Genomic DNA, 13,859 nt, shown 5'->3' on the forward strand with positions numbered 1-13,859 from the left:
CCTGGGAGGCAGGGTTTCCAGAGATGGGCCGTTATGTATAATTTAAGCTTCTAGGCAAATCCCTTTGGTGATTAACTTGCAGTACAATCCAAAATTGTGAATTACATTCACACTACTATATACAAAATAGATAAACAACAAGGACCTACTGTGTAGCACAGGGAACTATACTCAATGTTTTTATCTATTTTTTAATTGAAGGATAATTGCTTTACAGAATGTTGTTGTTTTCTGTCAAACTTCAACATGAATCAGCCCTAGGTATTCTACTCAATGTTTTCTAATAACCTATAAGGGAAAAGAATCTGAAAAGGTTTATACCTATCTATCCTCTCTCTCTCTCTACACAATATATATATATTTATATCTGAATCACTTTGCTGTTATACCTGAAACATAACATTGTAAATTAACTATATTTCAATTAAAATACATATATATATGTGTGTATAGCTATCATTTCATTTCTTCTTCTCTACAATCCCAAAGAAGTATTAATTCATCCCCATTTTATAATGATGGAGGCACGAGGCTGTGCAGTTGTGAAGGGTTAGAGCCAGACTAGAACCTGACTGCAATAACCCCCCTTTGCCCTGCTGCATATGGAAACGTTCAACAGTCAGCAAACAGGACGTCTGTTGGCTATGGTTCGGTTACTTGGTGTCAGCGTGTACAGGAAATCCACAGGTGGGACATTCCTTGTGGAAATGTTGTTGTAACATGAAGTTAAATTTCACCCTAGGGAGAAGCAATGAAGGGAACGGAAAGGCTTTCACTCCTTTACATCAATTCTGAACACACAGAAAGGGAAATTACAACCAGTTACAGGGACATGCTAAAACAGTTGGCCTTTAAAAAAAAACACACACACATGCGCAAAAACTAGATTAGTGTGTCTTGGAAATGAAAAGCTGGAAAGTGACACAGCGTGCTGTGATACAAAAATTAGACTGTAGAGACTTGCTGGTGTTTTAAATAATCGCCTCCCCATTCCCCCACCCCTCATCCCCCTGACAAGGAGGAATGGTAACACACTGTGTTTACAACTACAGAGGTGAGCTGAAAACACTTAACTTGGAATTTTGTGCTCTGATTCTCTCAAAACATCACATATCCCTTAAAATGGATGAACTGGCTTCGTGTGGTCCTGTCTGAAAGCAGAGGTCTGTGGGTTGAGCTTTTCCTTTCCCTTTCTGTTTGACTGTACCATGGGGCATGTGGGATCTTAAGTTTCTGGACCAAGGATGAACCATGCCTTCTTCAAGGGAAGCACCACTCGACCCCCAGGGACATCCCAAGTCGACCATCTTAACCATGTAACATGTACAATTCAGTGCAGCCATCACACCACCCACCTTCAGAACATCTTGCCAAAATGAAACTCTGAACCTATTAAACAATAACGCCCCTTTCCTGCCAGCCCCTAGCAACCACCACCCTACTTTCTAACTTTATGAATTTGACTAATCCAGATACCTCATGTAAAATGGAATTAAACAGCATTTGCCCCTCTGTGACTATTCCACCACGCATAATGTCCTCAAGATGCATCTATGTTGTAGCATGTGTCAAACCATTCCTTTTTAAGGCTGAATAATACTCCACTCTGAGCGACCTCACTTTCACTTTTCACTTTCATGCATTGGAGAAGGAAATGGCAACCCACTCCAGTGTTCTCGCCTGGAGAATCCCAGGGACGGGGAGCCCGGTAGGCTGCCGTCTATGGGGTCGCACAGAGTCGGACACGACTGAAGCGACTTAGCAGCAGCAGCAGCAGTATGCATAGACCACATTGTGTTTATCCATTCAGCCACTGATGGATAATTGAGATGATTTTTTTTTTTTTGGGGGGCTATTGAGTTGATTTTTTAAGTCTTGCATTTGAATCAAAATTTTAAAGAAAGTTTCAAAGTATTTTTCCATAGATGATCTTGCTTTATTCTACCTATCATCACTGTAGTTATGGATACATTCACAGGGTATTGTTTTACAAGTTTTGAAAGGGAAGTCAATCACAAAGGTAGAAAATAGCTACACAAAACATCCCACTGCAAGCAGTCCATGGAGAGGCCTTACCAAAGTCACACAGGGTAAAGAGCCTCCCAGTTCTCCTCTCTGGGGCCATCCTGGGTGTTGGGGTGCCCTTGGCACACTGGAGAATTCCAATTGCAGGTTGGAGCAGGCAGGAGAAAAAAGGACTTACCTTAGACCCTGGCATTTGTAATCTGCTGCCCTGCCACTTGATCACAGACAAAAATATAACCATGGTGGCTCAGGGGTAAAGAATCCACCTATAATGCAGGAGACATAGGATATGCAGGTTTGATCCTTGGGTTGGGAAGATCAGCTGGAGAAGGAAATGGCCACCCAGTCCAGTATTCTTGCCTGGAAAACCCCATGGACAGTGGAGCCTGGTGGGCTACAGTCCATGGTGTTGCAGACTCGGGCACGACTGAACAACTAACACTTCCACCTCCATTGCTGTAATATCAATGAGATCAGAACACAAAAAAGAGCAGTGTTAAACCTGACATTTGTAGAGTGCAGGATTAGGGAGATTTTTCATCTTTTATCCCCTTCAGAGGAAAGCATCCACAGAGTTAGTGCTTAGAGAAAGCAGCTGAAGTGTATGATGAGTATGTGATGAGCTCATTCAGCCATTCAGCAAACATTCAAGGATGTGGTAGTTTTCTGCACGTTCACATGGCTGTCTGTCTTTGACTTTGCAAGAACCCTCTGCAGCAGCCTGTTTAGTCACATGTTATGAGGTTTGTACCAGGCAAGATGCTGGGGGCAGCAAAGCATGCAGGCAAACTGACTCCCCCATCACCAGCTGGGCCACCTGCAGAAGTGACTTCACCAATTTGAGTCTCAAGCTTCCGTATTTCTAAAATGAAGCCAATGATAAAGTCCACCTTCTAGGGCTGATACAAGAATGGGATGCGATAAAGTGCATAAGGCATTTTGCCCAATGCCTGGCAGACAACTGCACAAACTCGCCATTATTACATATATGCATTGATCTCTGCTTACCTACACAACATATATATACGCCCCATGAGGTATATATTCTTTGCTGTTTAGTTGCTAAGTTGTGCTCGTCTCTTTGCGACCCCATGGACTGTAGCCCGCCAGGGTCCTCTGTCCGGGGTATTTCCCAGGCAAGAATACTGGAGTGGGTTGCCATTTCCTTCTCCAGGGGATTTTCCCAACCCAGGGACTGTACCTGTGTCTCCTGTGCCTCCTGCATTGGCAGAGGGATTCTCCACCACAGTGCCACTTCCGTTGTTGTTGTTCAGTCTCTAAGTCAGGTCCAACTCTTTCCAACCCCATGAGCCACCTGGGAAGCTCCAGACAAGGCATTGCGTGTTTCCAGTTCTGAAGTTTTAAAAGGAAATGAATTGAGTATTTAATTTTAAAAAGCTGCAGAAATCAGTGGCTTGGAGAGATGCAAGTCTGTATTATAAGGAAAGCAAATCCAGCAAAATGTGAAGCGCAGAATCTAAGTGGCAGATAGATGTGTGTTCACTGTGTAATTCTTTCAATGTCTCTTTATGTTTGGAAATTTTCACAATGAAATGGTGGTGGGGGGCAATCAATGGCTTTCTGTTGGTCACTTTTAACTAACTTTGGTTGTGACAAGGGTTAGGGCAGTAGACTCGATATTAAAAATATCGACCAGACTTGCTATTCCTCCTCTGTCCTGGCCGAATGCATTTTGGGGTGGGGGTGGCATTTCTCAGGGATGGCGTCTGAGGGGCTCACCCATGGCTGGCAGTCAAGCAAGGCATCGTCAAACAAAACCAAGCAGAAGCAGACATCAGCTGTCAGCTTTTCTACGAGGAACCACCAGCCTTACCCAAAGCTCTGATTGCAGCAGAGAGAATATGGGCACTGAACTGAATCTGGAGACACCACCATAGTGAGGGAAGACCCCATCCTGTTGTTCTGTCCTCTGGACCCTGAATCATAAGCAGCGCCTCCAGCTGCATGGGTCACAGAATCAGCCCAGTCCTTGGGACTGCAGGTCCTGCTGGAAAAGATGGCAGTGGCATGCTGGCCAGACATAGCTGGGAAAAGTTGTGGCATGTTTTCATTGCTGCTGCTGCCAGATTTCAGAGATCAGTTGAGCTGCCATCTGGATGCTTTTTTCTGTGCAATGCCTCCTTGTAGCCGCATGAATTCTCTTCTGACTACAACCCAAGGGAGGAAACTCCAGCAGTTCTTTGTGCCTTGTTGCCTGGGGGAGAGAGTGCCATCAGCTCCCCTCCTGCCCTCCCTCCCTCCCTAAAGATCTCAGAGGGGCCCACATGGCCTGGCAACAAAAGCACAAGCAGATTCACTGTGCTGGCTAGTCGGAGCTTGATTAGAAGCAACCTAAAGGCTTTCATGGTTAGATAGCATCACCAATTCAATACACATGAATTTGAGCAAACTCCGGGAGACAGTAGAGGACAGAGGAGCCTGGTGCGTTGCAGTCCATGGGGTTGCAAAGAGTTGGACACAACTTAGCACCTGAACGACAACAACAAACGCTCTCATAGGGGGCTGGTTGGATAAATTATGACTCAGCCCTACAATAGGAATCCATGCAGTTCTTTTAAAGAAGCAAAGGCGTGCTTTAGGTATTGACAAGGAATACTTTCCAAGCTACACTGAGCATTAGAAATAAAAATAAAAGGGTACAGAACAGTAGGTATAGTATATGCGATTAAAAACATATACCTCCATGAATGAACTTGTGGCTGTCTGTATACACTGCTATATTTAAAATAGATAACCAACAAGGACCTGCTGTATAGCACAGGGCAGCCTGGATGGGAGGGGAGTTTAAGGGAGAATGGATTCATGTATATGATGGCTGAGTCCCATTGCTGTTCAACTAAAACTATCACAACATTGTTAATTGGCTATACCCCAATACAAAATAAAAAGTTTATATATACATATATAGTTATATATGCCAGACTATCTTTGGCTGGAAGGACAAGAAAGTTTGGCATAGCGTTTGAGGACAGGGGCAGGGTTAAAATGAAGAATCATATTCATTACTTACAATATGCTTTCTGTGTTGACTTCTTACTATGTGTAATTTTCTATTAAAAAAAAAAAAACTTACCTAGAAAAAGTAGAAACAAAACTAGACTCTCAAGGCAGCAGAACTATAGTATTCAGTCTGCTCAAGCTCCCTTTTCTTCTGTGACTCCCAGGCAATGAATTCAACATTGGGTCTGGAGGGGGAGAGACCAGGTCCCATCACAGTGAAGACCTACAGGGGAGACCCCAGGAGCATGCAGCCGAACAATTCTGGGACCCCACCACCAACCCATCTGTGCCCCAGGGCAGGTTCCCTTGGGCATTTGTAGCTCTTCTGATTCCCATGCAACTGGCTTGGTGAGAGGAGAGGCAGAGAAAGAAGGGCAAACCAGCCAGGCTGGAATCTGGAGGGGAAGGTGTGGTCCTGTCAGATCAGCGAAGGTGTTTCTCGCCTTTGGCGAGATTCCCAGGGGTAAGCAACGCTGTGGTCTCTCATTCCCGGGGGCTCTGACTCACGGGGACATGTCAACCCAGACTTGGATGACAAGCTGCCTGGGCATCCCATCCTGGCTCTGCCACTAGCTGGCTGTGGGACTTGGGACATCATACATTTTTTTGAGGCTCAGTGTTTTCATTCAAAAAGTAGGAGGGGGACTTCCCTGGTGGTCCAGTGACTGAGACTGTGCGCTCCTAATTCAGGAGACCCAGGTTCATTCCCTGGTCAAGGAACTAGATCCTACATGCTGCAAACAAGACCCAGTGCAGCCAAATAAATAAATAAATAAAAAGTTTTTCTTTTTTTTTAAGTGGAAGGGAGGGTGAGGATGTGGAGAGAAAAATGCAACTCATGATATCATAAAGTCTTGTTAAAATTAAACTTTCCTAAAAAAAAAAAAAAGCTTTCTATAAATGCTACCTAGCTGAGTAACACCATATCCTCTAGAGCCAGACAGCTGGGGTTTAAATCACAGCTATACTGGCCAACAAATAGATAGATAGATAGATAGACAGACAGACAGACAGGTAGGTAGGTAGATAGATAGATAAACCAACTTGGGACTTCCCTGATAGTCCAGGGGTTAAGATTCTGTGTTTCCCTTGCAGGGGACACAGGTCTGAGCCCTGATCAGGGAACTAAGATCTTGCATATATTTAGGGTGTACCCTAAATATATAAATCATAGCTGTGCCATTTTCCAGTTTTGTGACTTTGGGAAAATTATTTCATCTCTTTACCTCAGTTTACTCATCTGTAAAATGGGAAGAATAATAGCACCTATATATAGCATAAGGGAGAAGACAATGGCACCCCACTCCAGTACTGTTGCCCGGAAAATCCTGTGGATGGAGGAGCCTGGTGGGCTGCAGTCCATGGGGTCGCTAAGAGTCAGACACAACAGAGTGACTTCACTTTCACTTTCCACTTTCATGCATTGGAGAAGGAAATAGCAACCCACTCCAGTGTTCTTGCCTGGAGAATCCCATGGACAGAGAAGCCTGGTAGGCTGTAGTCCATGGGGTCGCGCAGAGTTGGACACGACTGAAGCGACTTGGCAGCGGCAGGCAGCATATAGCATAAGGCTTTTCTGAGATATATATATATATATAAATAAGCTAACACTTGCAAAATGGTTAGTATAGTGCCTGCTATAAAGTGATTTTTGAGCTGGAAAGTATCTTAACCCAACCTTTTATTTTTAATAATGAAGAACTGTGGGCCAAAGAGGAACTGGCCCTAGAGGGGACGCTTGATTAGTGACAAAGCCAGGAGTAAAACTCAATCTCCCAGCTCCCAGACTAGAATATTTTATACTGTTAACTTTAGGCCAAAAATTCTTCTTACATTCTGGTACAAAATAAGAAAGAAGTGAGGAGAAATCTTTTTTTTTTTAATAATTGTATTTACCTATTTTTGGCCGTGCAGAGTCTTCGTTGCTGTGTGGGCATTTCTCTAGTTGTGGCAAGCAGGGGCTACTCTCTTGCTGGGAACTGCAGGCTGTAGTGTCTGGGCTCAGCGGTTGCAGCATGTGGGCTCAGCTCTCCGGCTCTAGAACACAGGCTCAATAGTTGTGCACAGGCTTAGTTGCTCCATGGCACGTGGGATCTTCCTGGACCTGGGGATCGAACCCGTCTCCTGCATTTTCAGGCAGATTCCTTACCGCTGAGCCACGAGGGAAGCCTGAGAAATCTGTTTTAGATCAGGTAAAAGGATATTGGGTTCAAATTCAGTGTGTGACAACAGCCAAGTTTCTTGAGCTCTCTGAACCTCTCTTCCTTTGGAACAGGCTCAAAATAATAACATGAACATTATAGAGGTGTTGTGGTAAGTGAGCGTCTACATGTGCAATGCCTGGCACATAGCATTTCTCAAAAACACATATTAATACCAATTAACAACAGATGATGGTGTTGTTAGGCCAGGAGCCCCACACCTGTGAATAAAAGATGGCTTTTATTCCTCATTCTTCTGGGGGTATGCAAACAAGATAAATGCTTAACCTCTTAAGTTAGCTTAAGATGACTCTTAACCTTAGAGATTCAATGTGGTAGCAATCATTGTTAAAACAAATTGGAAATGTCAGCACAAGCTCTATGACATGTGACTATGAAACAGCATAGTAAATGAGGTTGGCTTCTAAGTTGGGTAATAATATTTCTGATCCAAAGTAGGTGTGGCATCATCAGGAAAATGCAAATTAACATCACAGCAAGCAACAACCTCACACCCACTAGGAAGACTTCGATGATAAATGTGTGTGTGTGTGTTTTGTGTGTGTGTGTGTGCATGCGTGCGTGCATGCGTGCTCAGTTGCGTCTGACTTTTTGTGACCCCATGCACTATACCCCACCAGGCTCCTCTGTCCAAGGAATTTCCCAGGCAAGAGTACTGGAGTGGGTTGCCATATCCTACTGTGGGGGCGGGGGGCTCTTCCCTACCCAGGGATCAGACTCACATATCTTGCATCTCTTGCATTGGCAAGCAGATTCTTTACCTCTGTGCCACCTGGAACCATCATATACTGCTGGTAGGAGTACAGAATGCTAAAATTATATTGGAAAACACTTTGGTAGTTTTTTACAAAGTTAACCATAATCTTACATGTTGGTTACCTATTACTGTGTAGCAAGTTACCCCGAAATTTAGTGGCTTGAAATAGCATTAAATTTAAAGAAAATTCTCATGGTTTCTGTGGGTCAGAGATTGAGACAGGGTGCAACTGGCACCACATGTCTGGGCACAGCTGGAAGACTGAAGGCTGGGGCAGGAGCCCCCGGGGACTGGGAGATGATGTTGGTGTTGGCTGGGGGCTTCTCTGGGGCTTCTGCTTCTGCACAACACTGTGCCTGGGTTCCCAAGGAAAGCCTCGAGAGAGAGGGCGGAAGAGAGAGCAAAAGGGAGGATCCTGAAAACAGGGGATCCTACCTTATGCATTTATTTTTATTTTTTCTACCTTATGCATTTTATACCCTTACAACAGCTTCAATCTGATAAGCAATCTTGTACTATAACAAGTGAATTTTTCAAAATGCGTGTGTTAGCCTACAGGATGGTTAATTTTATGTACCCACTTGGCTAGACTACAGTGTCCGGATACAGGGTCAGACATTATTCTGGATGGTTCTGTGAAGATAGTTTTGGGTGAGATTAACATTTAAATCGGTGAACTTTGAGTAAAGAAGATTGTCCTCTGTACTGTGAATGGGCCTCACCCAATCAGTTGAAGGCCTGAACAGAACAAAGGTGGACCTGCCCTGAAGAAGAGGGAATTCTGCCAGCTGACCGCCTTTGGACTTGAACTGCAACACTGGCTCTTCCTGGGTGTCCGGCCTGTCATTTCACCCTGCAGATTTTGCACTTGACCTCCATAATCCTGGAGAAGAAAATGGCAGCCCACTCCAGTACTCTTGCCCGGAAAATCCCATGGACAGAGGGGCCTGGTAGGCTACAGTCCATAGGGTCGCAAAGAGTCCATGAGCCAATTCCCAATCAATCAGTCAGTCTCCGGCGCGCGGGCAGCGGCAGCGGCCCAAGATGGCGGAGCTGCAGTTGGCCCCTGCGACTGTGGGCCGCCGCGCAGCCGCTGGAGCCCGGGTCCCGGGCCGCCGGGTCAGGGGGCGGTGGTCGGCCCGCAGAGTCCGGCTGAACGGGGCAGCACCTTACTCCATGACCACCAGACAGACCCTAGGCCTGGAGCCCAGGTTTTTTCTCTGCCGCCTCTGCTGCCAGGAGGATCCGGGGCTGGACACAGACAAGGACGAGACGCGGGCCTATCTGACTGACAGGGACCCTATTTACTTGGGTCCACTCCTAAATTACCCCCGTCAAGGGAAGCTCATCTTTAGGAAGGAGTTGGCAGAAAAGGCGGCTGGAGGAAGTGGAGTTTTACAACATTGCATCTCTCCAGCGACTGGTTTCAAGGAGGTGATATCAACAAGAAAAACTGAGCTTCCAAGGGCCCGGCGAAGCACGTGTACAGAGTCCTGCAACGCCAAGAGGAGGCGCTCAGGCAGATGGTGTCCACTATGTCCGACGGTTGGAGATTCCAACAGCTAATCAGCATGCTGCTGCTGCTGCTGCTAAGTCGCTTCAGTCGTGTCCGACTCTGTGCGACCCCATATTCGGCAGCCCACCAGGCTCCCCCGGCCCTGGGATTCTCTAGGCAAGAACACTGGAGTGGGTTGCCATTTCCTTCTTCAATGCATTAAAGTGAAAAGTGAAAGTGAAGTCGCTCAGTCGTGTCCGTCTCTTCGCGACCCCATGGACTGCAGCCTACCAGGCTCCTCCCCCCTGGGATTTTCCAGGCAAGAGTACTGGAGTGGGGTGCCATTGCCTTATGGGAACGAGGATCAGGCAGAATTCCTCTGTGTTGTCTCCAGAGAACTAAATAATTCGACCAACGGCATTGTCATCCAACCTAGCGAGAAGGCGAAGGTTCTTCAGGACAGAGGGTCTCGGATGTAAACTCCGGAGTCCTCGGTGATGTGAGCGCGACCCACCCGAGCACCTCTGTGACGTTCAGTCTCACTCCCATAACCGAGCTTCTGCAAAGCCACGCCAAGCCTGGCCCCCCCAGCGGAGAAGTGTTCTGGTCAAAACCAAAGGAACCCCACCCCAGCCACAGGAACCCGAAGACAGATGCCGCTTCCGGCTGCACAATACCTTTTAAAGAAACCTGCTTTTGTTTTCTTAGCTAGTGTTGTAACGTATCTTTACAAGAGTGGCTGGGCTGGGTTCCCAGATGGAGCTTATCTAGGGATGGGGGCGGGGAAGAGGAAGGCCTAGGTGCTTGCAGAGGCTGTACTTCTGGGAAGGCCGAGCACAAGCAAGAGTGTTGTCCTGAGCTTTGCCACGTTTTCACCTGAGTGTGCCCTGTTGGACGTGGGCAGCTGCTTAGTCACACTACATTTCTCTCCCATACACGCCAGACTAATGCAACAGACGCAGAGGAATCTGGTTTAGGCTGGCTGAATTGAAGTTTTCGTGAAGGATAGAGTCACCAGAGTACCCCATATTTCTATGAATAGAGCCTCTGAGGAGGGGAGGATGGGGTGTCCCTGATTTTGAGACTGGGGGTCACAGCTCTGGAGGCTACGGCGGCTCCCATGTTCAGCTTGCCTCCTTTGTCTCCAGCAGCTGGGCCCCCCGATAGCTCACCTTCTCCCCAAGAAGAGGTTCAAGGCAGACGGTTCTTGCAGGGAGGCAGACACCCAGACTGGTGGGCGCTGTAGGTGTTGTATAACTGCTTCTTCAGCCTTTTCTTGCCCTCCGTTGGTCCGTCTTCCTTCCTTGACTTTTTAAACTGGGGCCCAGGATAAAGGAATCTTGGACCCTCTGATGGCTTGGGGTGGAGACAGCTGTTTTCTCTGAAAGCTGCCAAATGTGGTAGGTTGTAGTATCAAAAGTGGCCATTGTTTTTGTGGTTGTTTCTTGAAAATGCTTTAACCCAAAGTGCGATATTTGTGTTTCTTCTTGGTTTCTGACCTCGGCAGTGGTGGTGAGTGCGCACCATTCACCATAGTGTGTGTGCACTTTCTGGGCGGGCTGAGGAGTCCCTCCCCTGACCCTGACCCTCACCACTACGTCCTTCTGTGGGTGCCGAGGCGTCGAGGATCCTACACTATTCCACTCAGAGGAGCCAAGCCTCAGAGCTTGTAACTGGACTTGCTCTCTGAGCTTTCGAGTCTTGGTGAGCAGTCGTGGAACACAAAGAGGCCAGAAAACGCAGGCTTTTCTCCAGCTAACTTTCCTAGTGTGGCAGGTGGTCCAGAGAAGGGGAGGTGCCCATGGGGAGTGCTTTGTCCATAAAAGACCCCGCAAGCCCATGGCTCCTTCTACGCTGAGGCTCCCTTTGCCCATCACCAGCTCAGCCGCTCACCTCATGGGTCTGGGGTCAGGGTTGTTGAAAGTGACTGTGGACTCTGCCAAGTGCCCTTTGAGCCTGTGACCTGCCCCAACCAGACAGGAACCTCACATGGCCCTCACATGTCTGTGTGTAGAGTAGGGGAGAAGTGTGTGTCCGGGGCTCCTGCTGACTCACTGTGTCTACACCTCAACGTGAATATGAACGTTGGTACCACAGACGTCTGGCCTGTGCCCAGGATTTTTACAGGTATAAAGTGTTAGAGGAACTGCTACCTACAGTAAACAGTTACCCCTGCAGAATGGTGGAGGGTTTCCATCCTGACATCTTTAGGGGGAGGGAAAAAAAAAAAAGATTTGAACATGTCGAGGAAAAGCTGCTGTCGACTGGGCAGGACAGAGGACAATGGGAGAGGAACTCTGGCCAAAGGGAATAAGCACATTCAGACTGAAAGGAGGGAAGCCTCGGCATCTGGGCCTCAAGCCCAAGCAGACCTGCTTTCCTGGGGCTCGTCTGAAAACCAGCCTCTAGTCCCAAGCCAGCAAGCAGGAGCAAGGAGGCTGGAGGGCAGCGGGGGCCCAGCCCCTCTGGATGTGCCATTTCGCTCATCGTGCTTCTCATGGGTCCACTGTGGAGTCTGTGCAAAGACCACCGAGCCCCTCGCTGAGCCCTCTGAGGAACCAGCAGGCTGCCTTTCACCAAGATCTCTCCTCCAGGCAAGCCAGTGACCGTTTCAGTTGCTCAGTGCTCCAGGAATCTGAGAGTGAATCATTTCTTAAGGTTTCTGGGAAAGCATTTTACCCAAGCCCTTCGTGAACCAAGTTGGTGTTTTTTTCTTGAAAGCTGTCTCCCTCTGGGAGAGTTCGGCTGACCACTTCAGAGAGAAGCCTGGCCATTGGCTGTGGGGGGGTCACATGACCGGTGACCCCCACTATTCAGCTGCCCAGGGCTGCCATGTGGGCGACACTGGCCAGGCAGGGCCCAACCTCCTCTAGAGTGACTTCGTTTCTGCACAGTTTTCACTGAACTCAGGGGTGTCCATGAGGCATGGAGGAGGAAGAGAGAGAGAGGCTGAGAGGAAGGGCTGAGAAGTCACCCACACCCTCCAGGGTGGCCTTTGAGCCAGGGCCTTAGGGACCATGCCTGTCACTTGTGGGTGCTCTTTGTTGCCGTTTGTGTCTTTGAATAAAGTCTGAAATGTTGTGACCCTTTTTTCCCCCGTCTTGTCAATATAGACATGAAACAAACAAAAATACCAGTCTCTATCTCTCTCTTCATTCACACTCACACACACGCACGCACACACACACACACACCCCCATTGGTTCTGTTTCTCTAGAGAATCCTGACTAATACAACCTGGCTCTCTTGTATCAACCCAAAACACGAGCTTCTTGACCAGCAGTTTCCGCCCTGGATTCATAACTGCAAATGGCATTTTCATGTAAAATATTTCCTGTGCTACTTCTTAATAGTAGACGGTGTGCCCTTGATATATAACATTGACACAGTGGCTGAAAAACCTCGTAGCAAGGTGGCAGTTCACGGTGGTTTTTGGAGGAGGTCGTGAACGAGAACCAATGAACGTGGCTCATCAGTAATCTGTTGCAAAGATGCTGTGCTCATCAGCGCAGAAGTAAATCTTTCATTACTGGAAAATGTGAATCAACTCAAGGGAAACAGGGTTCTGTCAGTTTATAAAACTTAATTACGTTTTTAACTCCATACATTGTCCAGTAAAGGCATCTGAAAATACCTAACTTCCAGGGTGAATCAACAGTAAATTAATTGCAAGAAGGTACCAGCTTCCCTGGTGGCTCAGATGGTAAAGAATCTGCCTGCAATGCAGGAGATTCAGGTTGGATCCCTGAGTCAGGAAGATCTCCTGGAGAAGGAAATGGCAACCCACTCCAGCATTCTTGCCTGGAGAATCCCATGGACAGAGGAGCCCGGCAGGCCACAGCCCATGGTGCATGTAGAGTTGGATGCGACTGAGCGATGAACACACACACACAAACCACATATAATGTGCTCAGAAATTATCTGCATTTTAATTAATCTCTTAACTGTGGAGATTTTTGTGTCAGTTTGGCATCAAATTTGCTCAGCAAACCCCAGGTAATTCTAAACTTTCAGCATAAGAACATCCCCTAAAGAAGAGAAAATCGAGTGGGGAGAAAAATCAGTCCAGTGGCTTAAGTTTTTTCAGCCTTGGGGAGTTAAGAAAAACACTTCAGCATGAGGACAAAAGCTCCCTTGTTTAAACGCTTCCCCAGCTGCACTTCAACTAAATATATCCCGGCAGAGTGTTTTCATTTCCCCACCCTCTCCTGGAGCCAGTCACATGGTGAGAAACAGCTCGAGGCCCCCGGGACTGACACTGCAGAGGCAGTGCCTTGGTTACCGCTAGGACTTCCTCCCAGCACAGCCCCCTTGCCGCCCCCTCTTCCCTGGAGGCCAC

The 13,859-nt window shown here is 47.3% G+C and overlaps 1 pseudogene; it reads left to right on the forward strand.

Moving 5' to 3' along the window:
• The first annotated feature begins 9,069 nt into the window (after positions 1 to 9,069).
• Positions 9,070 to 10,670, forward strand: LOC104982757 (annotated as a pseudogene).
• Positions 10,671 to 13,859: the final 3,189 nt, after the last annotated feature.

The sequence above is a fragment of the Bison bison genome, unplaced genomic scaffold (genome assembly GCF_000754665.1).
Source record: "Bison bison bison isolate TAMUID 2011002044 unplaced genomic scaffold, Bison_UMD1.0 scf7180017860443, whole genome shotgun sequence".
Taxonomy (NCBI): Eukaryota; Metazoa; Chordata; class Mammalia; order Artiodactyla; family Bovidae; genus Bison; species Bison bison.